Consider the following 18,617-nt stretch of genomic DNA (forward strand, 5'->3'; position numbering starts at 1 on the left):
ATTTAATGCATCCTTTCTGAATAAAAGTATTAATTCAGTTATAAATAAATAAATAATAAAACTAAATACTGTACAGTGGGGTCCAAAATGTTTTATTAAATTAAATTATATATTTTATTCCATTTTAAGTTCTATAAAAAAATATTAAAATTATATTGTCATAACAATTTGATTAAAAATTTGAAATGGAAAAACTATTGAATTGTAAAAAAAAAAAAAAAAAAAAAATATGTAAAGAATCTTAAATATTTCTTATTAGTTTTACATCATTTAGAATTTTAAGACATTTTAAGAATTTTGGACCCCACCATATAATCCTATTATGAGATAACTGACCGATTTATGTTTTTAGCAGATACTTCCTTACCAAAACATTTTGCACAAGTCACATAAATAGCAATTACCAGCACAGGTAAATGCTTCTGGCTCAATTGCTTTCTCAGCTAAGCCTAAATTGGGCTTAGTGAGTCTAGACACATTCTGTCCTGAGGTTCTGTTTAAATGAGGTTGGAAATTTTGCTGTTCCGACAGTTATAAATGAACAGTAGTGCAAAGTGATTCCAAATCATTACAATATTTATTTATTTAGTGATTTAAAACAATTGAAGTTCACTTCTCAAATTCTTTCAACAGTATACAGGATGTTGCAGAGATATGATAAACAGATACAACTGAAAAGGCATGGGCTCTACTTTTCTGATGAAGCACCTCTAATCCTACATCAAAATGCATCACTTCCCTCTTATAGGGCAGTTAAAGGTTGTCCCTGTCAGCTGGTATTTTTGCTCAGACACAGACTCAAAGTAAATTGTCATTGGCAAATACATTGTGTGCTCAGTTATTCGCGACCTGCCTTTCAACCGCGGCAACCTACAGCAGACTAATTGCCACGACAGTCTCGCTGGAGCAATCTGATGTGAAGACCCTTGCTCAGGGGTCCCGTTGTGATTGAGCGGGATTGAGAACTCAGTGTGTCCCCAGTGTCACTTTAACCTCACAATGATACTTAACCATCCGACTACCCCTGACTCTCTGGATGGTGTGTGATTCTTAAAAGTAAAACACTTTTTTAAAAGTCTGTTAAAGATGATGTCCAGCATATTAAAAACACTGCAGATAAATGCTGATGCTAAATAGCTCTGGTATTTCAAACTCAGCATATTACATTTTATTTTAAAAAGTAGTGCATAAATATCAGAAATGTCCAAGCACTTTAATAGCAAATAAATAAATAAATACAAATTTCATCCAATATCACGATTGTCCAATTCTGCACCGAGAGCGTGTGTGCCGTGCATGTTTTTTGTGTACACATACTTATTTTTCTGAGTGTCTGTACATGTGTGAACTCTACAGCACTACAGATGGAGCTAATTGAGGGAATGAGTCACAGGGGAAGTAACAAGGATCAGACATTAGTGCCCCAGGTTCACTCGTTTGATGCATGATGTACCATATGAACCATCCATCTGAAATAGAGTGGAGAACTTTTCCTCACCCTCCACACATCATCTGTACAAGACATGATAGGGGAGTTTGAAAAACACAAACACTTCTCCCCAAAAATTCGTTTCAAGATTCATGAAATGCTGGTTGTTGTTTTTTTTCCTTTAAACAACAAAGAGGTAGTGTTCCATGTCTCGCCACAATAATAACTTAAGGAAATGGAAACTGGGGAAAAAAGCTTCCTCTGATCTCAGCGACAGGGACTTCACTGCAGGGTTTACTTACATGGAAAACACAGTGGCACTGGTAGCTGCTGTTCATATGAAACAGACACTCAATCCAGAACTTTACATTATACATTCATGAGATGTATTTAATAGGACATTGCAGGATCTTTTGTGGATGTTTGTCCATGAAAATGCAGCCAACGCCCTTGAAAAGCTAGTATACTACTTCATTTAACATAACTGAAATCTAAACCTGATTTCTAACCTCAAAGGGAAAATTTCAGTCTCATAACTTCTGTCACTAAAGTGCACAACATATTGCAATCATATCCGTTATCGGCAGACAATTGTATTTTTTTTTTTAAGTATTGTTTCAAAATTAATACTTACATTCAGCAAAGACACAATAAATTGGTCAAAAGAGACAGTAAAGACATGCATACTGTTGTGTGTATATTGTTAAAGATTTGTATTTTAATTAAATGTTGCTCTTTTAATCAAAGAATTATGAAAAACTTATCAGGGTTTCCACAAAAATATGTTTTCAACATTGATATTAATAAGAAATGTTTCTTGAGAACCAAATCAGCTGGATTCTGAAGGATCATGTGAAACTGGAGAAATGGCTTCTGAAAATTCAGCTTGGCATTGTATAATATATTGAAAAAAGAAACAGTTATTTTAAATTGTAATAATATTTCACAATGTTACTGTTTTTGCTGTATTGTTGATCAAATAAATGCAGCCTTGGTGAGCATAAACATTTCAAAAACATTAAAAAGTTTTATCAACCTCAAACTTTTGAATGGTAGTATGTTTTTAGATTAATTTCACCATCATCTAATGCAAACTTTATGGGTTAGTTCACTCACAACTGAAAATTATGTCATCATTTACTCATGCCATTCCATACCCTTATGACTTTCTTTTAAAGGTGCCCAAGAATGCTTTTTCACAAGATGAAGAAGTCTAAGGTGTCCCCTGAATGTGTCTGTGAAGTTTCAGCTCAAAATACCCCATAGATTTTTTTAAATTAATTTTTTTTAACTGCCTATTTTGGGGCATCATTAACTATGCACTGATTTTTTTCAGCGCGCCGCCCCTTTAATTCGCATGCTCCCTGCCACATGAGCTCTCGATTATATTACAGCACATTTACAAAGTTCTCACAACTAATATAACCCTCAAATGGATCTTTACAAGATGTTCGTCATGCATGCTTCGAATTATGTGAGTAAAGTATTTATTTTGATGTTTATATTTGATTCTCTATGAGATTGAGGCTGTGCTCCGTGGCTAACGGCTAATGCTACACTGTTGGAGAGATTTATAAAGAATGAAGTTGTGTTTATGAATTATACAGACTGCAAGTGTTTAAAAATGAAAATAGCGACGGCTCTTGTCTCCGTGAATACAGTAAGAAACGATGGTAACTTTAACCACATTTAACAGTACATTAGCAACATGCTAACGAAACATTTAGATAGACAATTTACAAATATCACTAAAAATATCATGCTATCATGGATCATGTCAGTTATTATTGCTCCATCTGCCATTTTCGCTGTTGTTCTTGCTTACCTAGTCTGTTGATTCACCTGTGCTGATCCAGATGTTACTGGGAACATGGGCTGGCATGTGCAAATATTGGGGCGTACACCCCGACTGTTACATAACAGTCGGTGTTATGTTGAGATCCATGTGTTTTCTGGAAGTCTTTTAAACAAATGAGATTTACATAAGAAAGAGAAAGCAATGTAGTTTGAAACTCAATGTATGTCTTTTCCATGTACTGAACTCTTGTTATTCAACTATGCTGAGGTAAATTCAAATTTTGAATCTAGGGCACCTTTAAACAAAAAAAAAAAAAAAGGGCCCAAACAACATTGACAAAAGACCACCAGATGTCTTACAGGGTTAGTTTACCCCCAAAATGAAAATTCTGTCATTAATTACTCACCCTCATGTCGTTCCACACCCGTAAGACTTTTGTTCATCTTCAGAACACAAATGAAGACCTTCCATAGACTGCCTTTGTAACTACCACTTTGACGCTTCAAAAATTTTCTAAAGAGATCGGAAAACAAATCCATATGAATCGAGTGGTTTAAGAGCTTCTGCTTATGTTCGCTGATCAATGTTTACATGCGAATAAAAGCCTATATTAAATCTGTTCATCATAACAAGTGATTGATTCTCATCAGAAAATTTGGACTAAACCACTCGATTCATATGGACTCTTTATGAAGTTTTTGAAGCATCAAAGTGGTAGTTACAAAGGCAGTCTATGGAAGGAAGTCTGACAGCATTCTGTCATCAAAAATATCTTAATTTGTGTTCTGAAGATGAACGAAAGTCTTACAGGCGACATGAGGGTGAGTAACTAATGACAGAATTTTCATTTTGGGGTGAACTAACCCCTTAAACAGATCCAATATAACACAAACATCTCGCATGCACAAAACTGTCAGGGCAAAAGCCCTCTTTATGGTATGCCATTCTTTTATGGTAACTGGAAAATGTGACTCACACAGCATCACCCAGCAAGCTAATCCAACAGGGGTCTCGACACAAATCATCACCAGTAACCCATTCTGTTCAGCTCTTATCCCAAAGACACAGGATGGTGTAGAGGGGAAGTGCCCGTGGTACACTGATAAGCACAGGGGTTGAAAATCACTGGGATTAACTGAAATGAGAATGGGATGGAGGTGATGACAAAGTGTAGTGGAGCGAACACTTCACCTACATGCCATCTCTATATCAGGAGGACCTGTAACACATATCATAATACTCGGTAATAACCTTCTTTATAAATCCTTTTGCATATAACACAAGGACTTCATTTAGAAATCCTGCATAATGGGCTTTCGCATGCACAGTTCCTCCCTGCTAACCTGCAAATGAAGGCACTCTGATGAGGAAGCTTTGGCAATACTGTGATATTCAGCTGGCATGCTGCAGGGTGTACTGGCCAGGTTTACTGTGCCCGCCACACGTTAGATGAAGCACAACTGATAAGGAAAATGAGAGCGAGAGAGAGAGAATCATGGCACCTGTTGACATTCGATTGCTGCTTATGTGCTCTCTGGCTGGTTGCCCTGCCCTCAGTTTCTACTCTGCCTTTCGCTGTCTGAATCTCACTGATTTACAAAGCATTTCAGGTCATTCCACAGACCGCGCCATAATGCACTGTATTATGGTTTCCCACTGCCAGCCAAACACTATATTCCAACAGCTTGATTTAATCAGAAACAACACAATAGATTTACTAGTGCAATGCATTAGACCACAAATCAGACCACAAAAACAATACCTGCTTTTTATGTATTTTTCCCCATATTTTTCACAGATTCCTATTTTAATTCCCTTAAATTCTTAGCAGTTAAATGAGAGGTAAATCAAACAGGCTTATCCTTCAGTCAAGAAGAGAAAAAGCAGAAAACCTAAGTGACTAACACCACTGAAAATATCCTGAAAAGACTCTTCCCAAAACATAAATTGTCTCACCAATTTCATATTTTTTTTTTTTAGAATCATCCAGTGCTTATCATTGTTGTTGTTGAATTAATCAAAGTGGCAGTTAAACAGTTTTATATTGGGCTGGTGTTGAAATAGAAACAAGAACATGTTGTGACCTATAAATGTGTACAAATATGTACAAAGCACAGAGAAGAACAGGGAGGACAGATAACAAATACAAGTGCAGAGCATTCTGAGTCATCTGAAAATAGATAACTTTGAATAGGCAGCTTTTATTAGGCTACTGATATAACTACATCTCATTTGAATTGATATTTAAACATATTTTTTAAAGTACTATTCATTTCTTTATGTATACAACATTTTGATGATGAAAGAAGTACAAAGGAAGTGCATTCAAACCCCTAAAGAGTGTGAGCTATGATCTAGTCTATACAAAGGATATCTTATTTCTGTTGCACTTTGAAACAATTAAGGCACTATGCCAGCTGGCCAGAAGGGAATGTCCATATAGGGAATGTATGTTAAGTTGCATTGGATAAAACATGCCTAATAAATAAATAAATAGTTCACACAAAAATGAAAATTCTGTCATCATTTACTCAGCCTCAAGTTGTTCCAACCCTGTATGAATTTCTTTCTTCTGCTGAACACAAAAGAAGATATGAGGAATATGGGTGAGGAATATGAGGAATATGTAACCAAAAGAATTTGAGGAATATGGGTAACCAAACATCATCAAATGCTTGGTCACCCATTTCTTTCAAATATCTTTGTGTTCAGCAGAAGAAGAACAACTTGAAGTAGAGTAAATGATGAAAGAATTTTCATTTTTGGGTGACTTATCCCTTTAAGAAAACAAATGAAGGGTACTAAGCTATATATTGATGTGTACAATACACTCAAAAAATGATTATTTTTTTTATGCTGTTCACTTTATTTAAACAAATTTATTTTGATTTAACACCATTTTATCAGGTTTCTGATAAAATGTGATTGCTTCATCTTAATTTGATTTGAAACAGTTACTCTTTGACTTAACTTGATGTTTTTATTTTGAAATAACATGTTTAAATCAAGTAACCCAATCAAACAGGATTTTCACTTCCCATCATGCTTTGCTAAGGGGTTGAATTAGGAGAGTAACTGTGCATCCCAGTTTGCATACTTATGCACTATTCTATGATGTTTTTAAGTATAAATAGTGTGAGTAGTGCATTCACACTGAAATTCCAAAAAGAAAAAGTACACTTTAAATACCCGGATGATACACTAAATTAACGAAAAAAACAAAATGTGGAATGTTGGACACTTCATGCACTCAACTGTCGCAGCTTTAATTACGTAACCTTATACAATTCAGGCACTACATGGATGAGTACATAGTGCGCAAGTACATAGTGTATAGTGTGTTGTTTAGGATGCAACTTAAATGTTGAAATAAAGTGTTATTGTATGCATTTTCAAGCAAGATGAGAAAACTTGTTAATGTTCAATGTTCTATTATGTTGGTATTTAAAAGTTTCTGTTATGTTAGTGGTTTTAGGGGTACCATTGTGGTAAAGTGTGGAGCTTCCTCATGTGCTTGGGTTGAGGACTTGCTAAGAATTCAAATTGCTTAACAATAAAGCAACTGTTATGGTAGTGCTCTGGAAAACCAGTAGTGCACTGAAACCAATATCACATCTGTATGGTTATTTGAATGTCAATTTAAATGAAAACCATTTATTTAAGTTAAATAAAAAAGATTCATTCAAGTTAAATGAACACCATTGATTCTAGTTACTTGTACATGGTTGATTCGATTTGGTTTTACTTGTTTCAATCCCGTGGAACCACTGTGATTGAATCATGTTCAGCCAAAGTGCTATTTTTTTGAGTATGTAGTATACAAACAATTTTGAAATCAAACAAGAAAAGCTTGGAGCGAGCTCAACAGAATTCATGTCACTTGGAATTGCTCCTAAACATTAATCACTGCATTAACCAAAGAACAAACTAGCAGAGTGGCGTGTCAGCTGTGCTCTTGGAAATGGAGATTGTCAAAAGCTTCTTGCACATTTTCTTTCTGCATTGTATTTTCACTGATGATTGGATTGACTTAAAGTAGCGTGAAAGGACCATACAAAATTACAACCACCCTAAAGGAGCTCAATTTTGTTCGACCAGAACGTACTCAGAATTCAGGGCATCACTCAAGTTGCTGTAGGTGCTAACAGGCCAGAAGATGATTGGTGCCTGACTAAATCTAATTTATTGGATCTCCCCCTCTTTCTTTCACCCAGTGATGACATTTCTTCTCTATTTCCTAGTAATCACAGTAAGGAGATTGTGGACTGCTCTGCCTGGCTGCTCAGCCCCTGATCTTCTGGCCCTGATGCAAAGTCATTCTGTTTATAATGAGCACAAGCTTCATTTATTTTGGGCTCATTTCTAATGACTGCTGGTACATAATGATGTCTTCTTCCTGTTCTTGCCTTTTCTGGAGAACAATCGCTTATTGCACACAACAGGAGAGAAGTCTATTTTTGAAAATCTAAACAAGAACTAATGGAGAACGTGTCTGCTCAATTAATATACACGGAATGGTTAGTGGCAGATATGCAATTTATCGTAGGTGTTAAGAGGAAAACATTTAGGAAAGACATTTTTGGACATGACATGATTTTGGTTGGTAGGACCTCAGAGATTTTTGGAAAGCCTGTTGCACAGCTAATGGAATTCAAACAGTTGGAGATCGAATGCAGTGTAAACAATCTGTCTGCTAATCTGTGATCGGTAGGGCTGCGCGCAGCTGGTCTGTCCGGCAGATGTCACCTTGCTTAAATCCCACTGTGATAATTCCTTGGATGAGGACCTTCGTGATTTTCTTATTGCCCAGAGTAATAGCCTAAAAGGCCACTGACAGCTGCACATATTGCCACATACCCCTCTGATTTAGGGTTAGAATCATTTACTTCACTTACTTGTAAGTTATGATTTATTATTTCTTCTGTGTTGCCATCTTCATTTAGGTGTTTTTATTTAAGCAATAGCACATAAGCAAGAGTGTTATACTGCTTTTATACTACAAAAGTTCAATAAACAAAAAGTTAATAAGGAGAAAATAACTTTTTAGACAGTATTTCCATCTAACTTTGTTAGTTTTGCTCCATGATGGAAAATACTTCCAAATTAAGCCAAAGCAGAATCAATGGTTTGTTTTTCTTTTCTGAATAAAGTAGTGTGTTATAATGAATAGGTTAACTAAATGATTCAATGACTCACTCATTAAGCAAGTCACTTGTTTCGTTCCTCATCGATTAACAGAATGAATCAGTATCGCGCTCATAAAGCCATTCACGTTTTGTTCCCAAATCAGTGTTGTTAAACAAATAGGTTGAATGACATTAAAGGGTTAGTTCACCCAAAAAATGAAAATTCTGTCATTTATTACTTACCCTCATACCGTTCCACACCTGTAAGACCTTTGTTAATCTTCGGAACACAAATTAAGATATTTTAGTTGAAATCCGATGGCTCCGCGAGGCCTCCATAGGGAGCAATGACACTTCCTCTCTCAAGATCCATAAAGGTACTAAAAACATATTTTTGGGTGAACTAACCCTTTAAAGACAGTCACTTGAGGCCACCTACTGGTATAGACCTTAATTAAGGTAGTAGTGTCATATTTCATTTCTGACAGGAATGAAAACGTGGCTGTGAGGGATAGAATTCAGAATGCATTCAATGGATTGTACTGTTGTTTAACAACATACTGATTATTCAGCTGACGAAATGTCTTTCTGAAGAAAAAAAAAAAAAACCATAAAACAGTTTTAAAAATTGTGAGTTGTAAAAATTACATGATCTATGTCCTTTATACAGAGTGCTTGCCATATGCCTCACAGTCTCGTTTTCATCCATGTTAAAGGATTAGTTCACTTTAAAATGAAAATTACCCCATGATTTACTCACACTCAAGCCATAGGGGTATATGACTTTCTTCTTTCAGACGTATACAATCAGAGTTATGATAATAATCACCCTGATGCTCCAAAGCTTTATAATGGCAGTGCAGAGAAACCAAGCTCGAAAAAAAGTGCATCCATCCATTATAAACGTCCTCCACACAAACGCATTGCCTTCACTTCAGAAGGCCTTTATTAACCCAAGTGAAGGCCTTTATTAATCCCTGGGGGTTAATAAAGGCCTTCTGAAGCGAAGTGATGCATTTATGAAAGAAAAATATCTATATTTAACAAGTTATAAAGTAAAATATCTATCTTCCGCCAGACTGCCTTCTGTATTCAACTTACGAAGAAAGTGCAATGCCTCTCACAGTTCAAAATGCTTACGCTACATCCAACGCCTTCCATATTCAACTTACAAAGGTGGTCTGGAGGAAGCTAGATATTTTACTTTATAACTTTTTAAATATGGATATTTTTCTTACACAAATGCATCACTTCAGGAGGCCTTTATTAACCCCCCGGAGCTGTGTGGAGTACATTTATGATGGACGGATGCACTTTTTTCGAGCTTCAAACATGTGGTTTCTGTGCACTGCCATTATAAAGTTTGGAGAATCAGGGTGATTATTAACATAACTCCGATTGCATTCGTCTGAAAGAAGAAAGTCACCTAGGATGGCTTGAGGGTGAGTAAATCATGGGGTAATTTTCATTTTAAAGTGAACTAATCCTTTAAATTCAATATGGCATCTAACCTGACTAAGGTCTATATTGATGTAACTTGCAGAAAGAGTCACTGCCTGTCAGGAACCTGCAAACACAGTGGAACTTCACTCTGCCAATCAAATTCGAGGACCTGAACTAACTGTTGTAGGATAAGGTACATGTGGATGCAGTCTTCTATTTACATAATTGAAATAATGATGCTACAGTGTAAAAAAAGAGAAACAAATCTTACTATGCTACAGTGTTAAAATAAATATTCAAGTGTAGGTTCATGGGAAAAATGTAATTAAGTTTAATGTTTAATATTATACTACTGAAATGACCTTCAAGACTAAACACAGTCAAGTGTTTGAGTGAGCAGTGCTTACATAAATACACAGAGGCAATCGTTCTCAGTTCACTAGGTCAACAAATCTTTGAGGCAGCTGAATAGATCGTTCTATTATTACTGTGTTATTTAAAGCACAGGACTATATCTCACCTTCTGATAGCTTCAAGGGTTATGGCAGATTTTGACTCATGTCATGACATGACACAACATACACCAGCTGCTGTGTGTGTCAGCACCTTCCTGGGCAATGGGACAAGCCCGAAATCATGAGACGTAGGTGTTTGATTGCACACTGTTCTCAGGTTTATATGCAAACAAAGCTAGGACTGGACTCGATATGGTTGTAACTTGTGAGGGGTCAGTATGGTCACCAAAGAACTGGAGTACTCATAATTATGCTTTTTCAGTACTTCTTTCAGAACTTTTATTATTATTGAAATATAGTTGTCTTTCATTAAAAGGTTAGTAACAGAGAAAACCTCCTAAGATAAGACTGCATTGTAAGGCATAATTGGAAAAAAAGAGACAATTTTTGCTTTTGTAATTCAGATGTCAAGAAAATCTTATTGTTTGCAATGCCATTGTTCTCAAACAGTTTGCAGATATGGAAATGTCATTGCAGTGCCAGATCTCTAAAATACTGAAGCAAATTTAAAGTGAGGCAAATGATACCTTAATTTGTTGTATTAGAAGCCAGAATCTATAAACCACCATTTTTATGGATCACACCCTAGGCAGTGCATTCTAGTAATCGAGCACTACCGTAATAGGTAATATAGGAAAATGAAAGCTAGATAAAGCAAGAGTCTTGGCCTTCGTGCACTGCTTAATCAATTCCACACAAGAGCAAAGAGTTTGCACAGTCACATAATGTTCTTTCTCCCTTCTGTTCAAAACCTGACCATATGGGAGAGCGGTCTGGGTTAGCACGAACCGACAGACTAAACGCATGTTTATCTGCCAGATCAGCTCCACATAGTTTAACTGGTTGTTCTGCTGCCGTTACAGGGAAAGATGACTGTCTGGGGGCAAGACGAGAGGAAAGCAAGCCAAGACGGCTGGTACCTCCCTCCTCCAAACAGAAGACGGAGAGCAAAGGAAGAGCAGAGTGGGCAAGAGAAGAAAAGCAAGCCATGGCACAAGGATTATCCCCACATTAAATTGCCAATGTGGGGTTGGAGTTGCCACCACCTCACTTGTTGATCCGTTTCAATACTGGATGACTTTTAAGAGGGAAAAAACAATTCCCAGTTCATCGTTTTTTCTCAAACTCTGGGCTATTATCACTGTGAACTGGGTTATTTTTTTATATATATATTTATTTTTTGATCATCTGTCAAAATTTGTCATCAAGAATCAAATTTAAAAGTAGGACAATAACCAAGAGAAAAATGGGAGAACTTTCATCTCCCCTCTCCCAAGTGACCCACTATGATGCGAGTCATGTCCTTCAAACAACTGCAATAGTAACCATCAGAATCCTTCCGAACATGACTCACATCAAAAAAGAGGCATATTTCCTAGTGCAAAAATCAGTTTCTCTCATATTTATGAAAAGATTCTTGCTCTATTTGATCTGTGTTTGACATGAAGTTTTTCTATTTGAATTGTCTTTGATGACTTTATGATCTTCATTGTAGGGAACTACAATGCAAGTATGGCAAAGCAGCCATGGAAAGCCCTCCAGAACACTGTGGGAAGAACTTCTCCACACCTTTTTATTTTTGTGATGTATTCCATTCCCCGGGCCTGTCAAATGGATTCTCTGTGATCAGTGAGGATTCTGTCTCCTCCATCCTATTTCCTTGAGGCAGACAAGACTGGAGGTTCTGCATCGACCTCAGACTGACCTGAGAGCTGTTTCTCCAAACTACAACACAGAGGATGCTTGGCTTTGACTTCTAATGAGTTGGACATTTATACTTTCTATACTGACAAATCAGAATCCACCCATACGGAAGGCCTGTACACATATAGGATAAACACAACGTGCACAATATGAGCATTGCAGAGTGAAACTCACCAACTTGGCAACTTTAGCTTCCAAAGGAATAGATTATTTATCTTAATGCACAATGGTGCTTATTATTGTTGGGCTCTCTATTTGTTTTACACAAAAGATAAACAGGAAAGTACTGCCCAAAGTCTGTATGTTGCTTTTGTATGTTAATTCTGAGGAATGCCTATTTTGTTTTTGTACAGAGAGCTTAAATATACTTTGTAATTCCTTAACAATATTTATACTGCATTAGGTATGCATTAACTATCATAAACTAATAATGAATAATTTCTAAAGCACTTATTAATCTAGGTTAATGCTAATTTAATTTTATAATTGTTCACTTTTAATTCATGCATGTTCACGTCATTTTGAGATGAAAATATTTTAAAGCTTCTGCTAAGAAAAAAGCTACAATGTACAAAACAAACATTGCACCAATATTACAGTAATATTAAAACTGAAGTCTTCTGAGGTAGTGTTGTCACAATACTGGAATTTCTAACCTCTATTAGATTCCTTGAAAAATATCGATATTCTGTACCATTTTTTTAGCCTGACTTCGTCATACTCATATTCTAGGCAGAATGTGAGTCTGATACTGCTCCATTGCACTTGAATTATGGGGCGTGTCTTAACCGAACCAGTAAAAAAAAAAAACTCTGCACTCAATTGGATAGACCTACAACCAATCAGAGCAACGCAGTAAGTGACGTATGTTGAACTTGTACTTAAACTTTTGCCGAATCCCGTTGGAAGGACGGCAAACACATCTTTCCCATCGACAAATGCCTTGATTGCGGTTCTTTGTTCGTCTTTTAAAATTAATGCGCTGTTGATTTCTTTTATTACAGACGTGATAGCGGAATCTAAACATCTTACTTCTCCAGCTGCAGTCATCGTTGGTGATTGATGACGTGGGTGGTTACGAAACCGCAGATAGCCTGTCCATCATCGATTAAAGCCCGCCCTGGCAATTTGATTGGCTCGGCCTTCTGGGAGCCGAGCATAATTACTCCACAATGGATCGAGTCCAGACCGAACTTCCCGTCCAAAAAATGTTGGGGCTGGCACCCAGGCTACCATTTTTTTATACCACGGGGAAAACTGCCATATACTGCATTGCTGAATTCGAACCTGCATACTAGCATACTACTCTTACTATTTCTGCCATAGTAAAAATATTGTAATCGTAGTACGAGTAGTATAGCTGTATGCGGTTTGGAATGGTTGAACTTTCAGATGCTTTATCCAAGCAGCATGTCATGTCACTCCGTGATCTACGCATTTTCTTATGTTGTGTTGTCATTCGAGACCACCTGCTCTAAATAAAGATAGCCTATGTGATGTACTTAACTAATGTTTCCCGAAGTTACAAACAAAAATGTGGTGCAAAAGCATCATGTGAACAATTGATTTTGGGAATTTATGTAAATATTGATATTTCTGACAACACTACTCAAAGGTCATGTTCACTACAGATGTCACTATTCTGTTGGTATAAAACAAGAGAGCATGTGTCCGCGGTATGATTAAAGTTACGGGATGAGCAGACTGATATACAGCGTTTTCATTATTTTGCAATTGAAATGTTAAAATGTTGTATTATACCTAAAAATTAACATTAACCTAGATTAATACATGATTAATACATGCTGTAAAAAATATTGTTCATTGTTATTTCATGATACCTAATGCACTAATGTTGACAAATTATTGTAAAGTGTTACCATATACTTAATGACTGTGTTGTGTTTTATGTTAAATTTATATGGGCAGATTACTTGTAAATATTACTGCTATGTTATTTAAATTTTTGCCTACATCTTTGTTTACACAAAAGCTAATGGCAATCACAGATCAGGTGACGTACACAAATATGTATTATATGATTTATATTATATAAAATCTAAAAGAATATATATATACATATATATATATATATATATATATATATATATATATATATATATATATATATATATATATATATATATATTGCACCTATTGCAAAATGACACTAAAATAAAATTTAAAAAAATAAATAAAAAATCTGTGTGTAAATCAGAGGGAGAAGCCTTCCATGGAGTATGAGAATTAATAGTTCCAAGGCTGAATTTTGTACCTCAAGGGAGAATGAGTTTGGTTCCAAATGACTAAAACAGTACACTTTTTCGACTGCTGTGTAAAAAGTTAATTTATTTCTAATATAAACTTTCAAATGGACATGTTTTTGGAAGAGCATTTAGTGTGCAAATACAAACAACCAGAGGCAGTTCAAATGCAATGCAGGAATGCAAAAACTGTTATTTTTAAGCTGTTTGGTTGAGACCTACACAGATAATTCTATAGTATAGTTTCTCTGTGTTTTTGTTTTTCTATTGTGATGTGATGATGCTGTTTTTTTTTCTTTCAAATCTGTCACTGTTTAATCTATGTGCAATTGCAGAATTTCTCTTTATAAGACCCAGTGATGCTTGCTGAGCAATGTACCTTAAATGCACTCAATAAATATGTTCAATAAACAGCGGAAGTACTTGAATCTTTTTCTTTCTTTTTTTTTTTTTTTTGGTAACTATTACTCATGTTATATTAGCATAATTAAATAGAGCTGATTAATTAAGGCAGTAACTTATTATAGGTCTTAGCACAGAATGAAGGATAATTCAGTAATGCTGGACCGGTAGTTTGCTGTCATTCTTGGTTTTTTATTGGATCAGAAAGTACAAAAGATATCGTGCCTTGAAATGGCAGAACCGAATTAAAATCTTTTGTTTTGGAAATGTTATTGCTGCAATGAACTGCCATTCAGATTTCACAGGAGACTTAATGAGCCAGATGTTTCAGCAGATGTTGTCATGAGGAGCTTTGAGAGGTTTGTTTGATATAAAAGCCTGCCAATGGACAGCACAATGGAAATATTGCCGTTTTATCCGCTGATGTCATTTACAGTAATATTAGCAATACGTTCATTAACTATTGTGTCAATCTGAAGAAATGTTGAGTGCCAACTTCACATTAAAACCTAATTTTTGTGCAGATGATTCAAATTGAAAACGTGTGTGGCTAAGAATCAAGAATTAAATTAGTGGTTTATTAACACTTTTTTTTTTTTTATTTCTTCCAAACTTTTGAAAATTTCTATATAAACTTTAGTTGACCTATTTAAAGTGTTTAGAATAAACAATATCGTAAGACCAATACATTTAAGAACATGGAATAAATTATCTATTTAAATTCTAATTATAGTATGTCTACATTATATCTAACAATGAATCATGAAAACACAATGAATCTTTGTAATCAATCTGAAATGTGCATCATATTAATTAGTCCAATAATGAAACTGTGTAATTCGAAGAACTGAAACGGCTGTTTAAAGAGATATTTCCAGGTGAGGTATTCACTATAAACTGACATCGATTTGCAATTAATCATATCATTTTCTCAGGAGCAAAAGCCTTGTGATAAGTAATATAATCTCTGTGGAACCTGTGTGGAAGCTTTACATTTCAAATTTCAAGCTATCTTTTTCCAATTAAGATAATGTTAAGTCACCTGTGAAATGCTCATAAATGTTTTGGAGCATCACTTATGGGCACCCACCAAAAGAATTGCAGTAGGTGCAGAGTGACCAAATAAGAAAAAATAAGGAGAGAAGTGAGAAATCTGCATACAAATAAGCTAGTATTTTCCAATTTTCGGTAAATGCATTGAATTTGCATCAACATATATCTATATAACCAGAGTATGCATGAAGTAATTGACACTTTTCTTTTGCCTGAGACATCTTTTGCTTTCTTTTATATGAAAATGTAGTGGTATTCTGTTTTCTTGCTTATTGACACTTACACTGTCACTGATGTACAGTATACATATACATAGCATGCATTCCTGTTTGATTGTTGTTGAAATGGTTTACTAACATAGCCTTAACACATAATCATATGGATTGGGGACAATTGCTTCGCTCATGAAAATTAATTCAATTATGAATGAATAATTTAAAATGACCTTTAAAAAAATAGTCTACAATATTTGCTCCTTTCCAATTCAAAACTGCAATGTACACAACATTTGATTGCATTTTGTTTTGTGATTTCACTAGAATGAATGGCTGCAGAAAAGCAAGTGGAGCAGAGCTGTGTGCAAATGAAAAACTGCCACTTTAGCTCTCTGCCACTGATGACAACCACAACAATCATTCAGTAAAACATTAAAAATCAAATATTCATCCAGTTACCAATGTAAATAATGCATATTGAACACGAGATCTACCTCTGCCTCTACCTCTGACTCATGCTGTAGTGAAACAAGTGATCTACCAGGTGCACATTCCTAATCTGACTGTTGTCAGATCACTTAGCAGGGACCAGACATTTTAGCCCTCTCCAAGGACGTATGCTAAATGAGCTCATTATTATAAGTTACTGTATAGTTTCAATAAGAATAAAAATGAGGAAATTAATCTGCCTGGCTAACACTCTGTAATAGCATGCCTCCTAACTCAAATTTATTATACTTGTGTTCAGTTTCACAGAGGCAGATCTCAGAAATCTGAATGAAACTAAACTAACTAGGTGGTCCACAAACGTGAAACGCACACAAATAAAGTGTCCCTTTAAAATGGAAAATATCTTTTGTAGACACAACGCAAAATGAAGCAAATTCAAAACATGTGCAATGACCACCAAGCCATGTCAATATTTACAGTTTTTTTTTTTTTAAAAGGCAAGAGGCCCAGAGCAAAATACAGTCAGAGGTCCCAGAATTCAGTGCTACAACCCTGTAATGGAATGTTTTGCTTGAAAATCGTCCCTAGTTTGATATTTTTTATATAACACATTGACATTCACTCGAGAAAAAGAATTGTTGGATTTACTTTAAAAAAAAAAGCAGTGTCAAGTGGTTCCACACAACTATATTGAGTAATTTACAACAATTTAGGTGTATGAACAAAAGAATTTCAAGTAAAGCTGACAAAATCATTTGAATTTGTCAAAATAAAAAACATAATATTTATATGTGCAGTTTACTTAATACGTAAGGTGAACACATTTATTGACTTAATTTACCTTATTAAATTAACTATTTGTTCTACAAAATGCACTCAAAAAAAAATAAAAAAAAATAACGCATTTAATTAAGAGCAGGAATTCCATCCTACAAACATGCATTTATGAGCGCTCACAGCCTAAACACAGGCGCCGCTCTTCTGCATAATGGTAACCACAAAATTCAAAAACATTACAGAAATCCCTCTAAATGTCCAACATAACTAAACATTAAACACTAACATAAACTGACAACATCTTTCACTTTAAAAAAAATTAAATAAAATAACACTTTAATCCCTAAATTTACTCTCCTAATGCAGTCCCTTGCGAAGCATGCTGGGAACTACGGATCCACTGCCCAGTTAGTTATGTCAACATTAATTTGTGTGTTTCACTCAACAATGTTAAGTTGATTGAACAAACACTTATTAAAGGTGCCCAAGAACGTTCTTTCACAAGATGTAATATAAGTCTAAGGTGTCTCCTGAATGTGTCTGTGAAGTTTCAGCTCAAAATACCCCATAGATTTTTTTTAATACATTTTTTTAACTGCCTATTTTGGGGCATCATTAACAATGCACTGATTTACACTCGGCGCTGCCCCCTTAAATCGCGTGCTCCCTGCCACATGAGCTGTCGACTATATTACAGCGCATTTACAAAGTTCACACAGCTAAAATAACCCTCAAATGGATCTTTACAAGATGTTCGTCATGCATGCTGTATGCATGCTTCGAATTATGTGAGTAAAGTATTTATTTGGATGTTAAAGTTTTATTCTGAGTGAATTTGAGGCTGTCCTCCGTGGCTAACGGCTAATGCTACACTGTTGGAGAGATTTATAAAGAATGAAGTTGTGTTTATGCATTATACAGACTGCAAGTGTTTAAAAAATGAAAATAGCGAAGGCTTTTGTCTCCGTGAATACAGTAAGAAACGATGGTAACTTTAACCTCATTTAACAGTACATTAGCAACATGCTAACGAAACATTTAGAAAGACAATTTACAAATATCAGTAAAAATATCATGCTATCATGGATTATGTCAGTTATTATTGCTCCATCTGCCATTTTTCGCTGTTGTTCTTGCTTACCTAGTGATGATTCGGCTGTGTGCAGCTCCAGACGTTAACTGGCTGCCCTTGTGTAATCCCTTTCATAATGTTGGGAACATGGGCTGGCATTATGCAAATATTGGGGCGTACACCCCGACTGTTACGTAACAGTCGGTGTTATGTTGAGATTCGCCTGTTCTTCGGAGGTCGTTTAAACAAATGAGATTTATATAAGAAGGAGGAAACAATGGGGTTTGAGACTCACTGTATGTCTTTTCCATGTACTGAACTCTTGTTATTTAACTACGCCAAGGTAAATTCAATTTTTGAATCTAGGGC

General features: G+C 35.4%; 1 protein-coding gene across 1 annotated transcript in view; it reads left to right on the top strand.

Moving 5' to 3' along the window:
* Window positions 1–11,911, top strand: part of LOC125255131 (urotensin-2 receptor) — a 37,085-nt gene extending 25,174 nt beyond the window's left edge. Inside the window, exon 3 of the mRNA XM_048170127.1 lies at window positions 11,175–11,911. The gene's annotated coding sequence lies outside the window, so the exon portion shown is untranslated. The remainder of the gene's footprint in view (window positions 1–11,174) is intronic.
* Window positions 11,912–18,617: the final 6,706 nt, after the last annotated feature.

This window comes from Megalobrama amblycephala, linkage group LG20, assembly GCF_018812025.1.
Source record: "Megalobrama amblycephala isolate DHTTF-2021 linkage group LG20, ASM1881202v1, whole genome shotgun sequence".
In the NCBI taxonomy this organism is placed as follows: Eukaryota; Metazoa; Chordata; class Actinopteri; order Cypriniformes; family Xenocyprididae; genus Megalobrama; species Megalobrama amblycephala.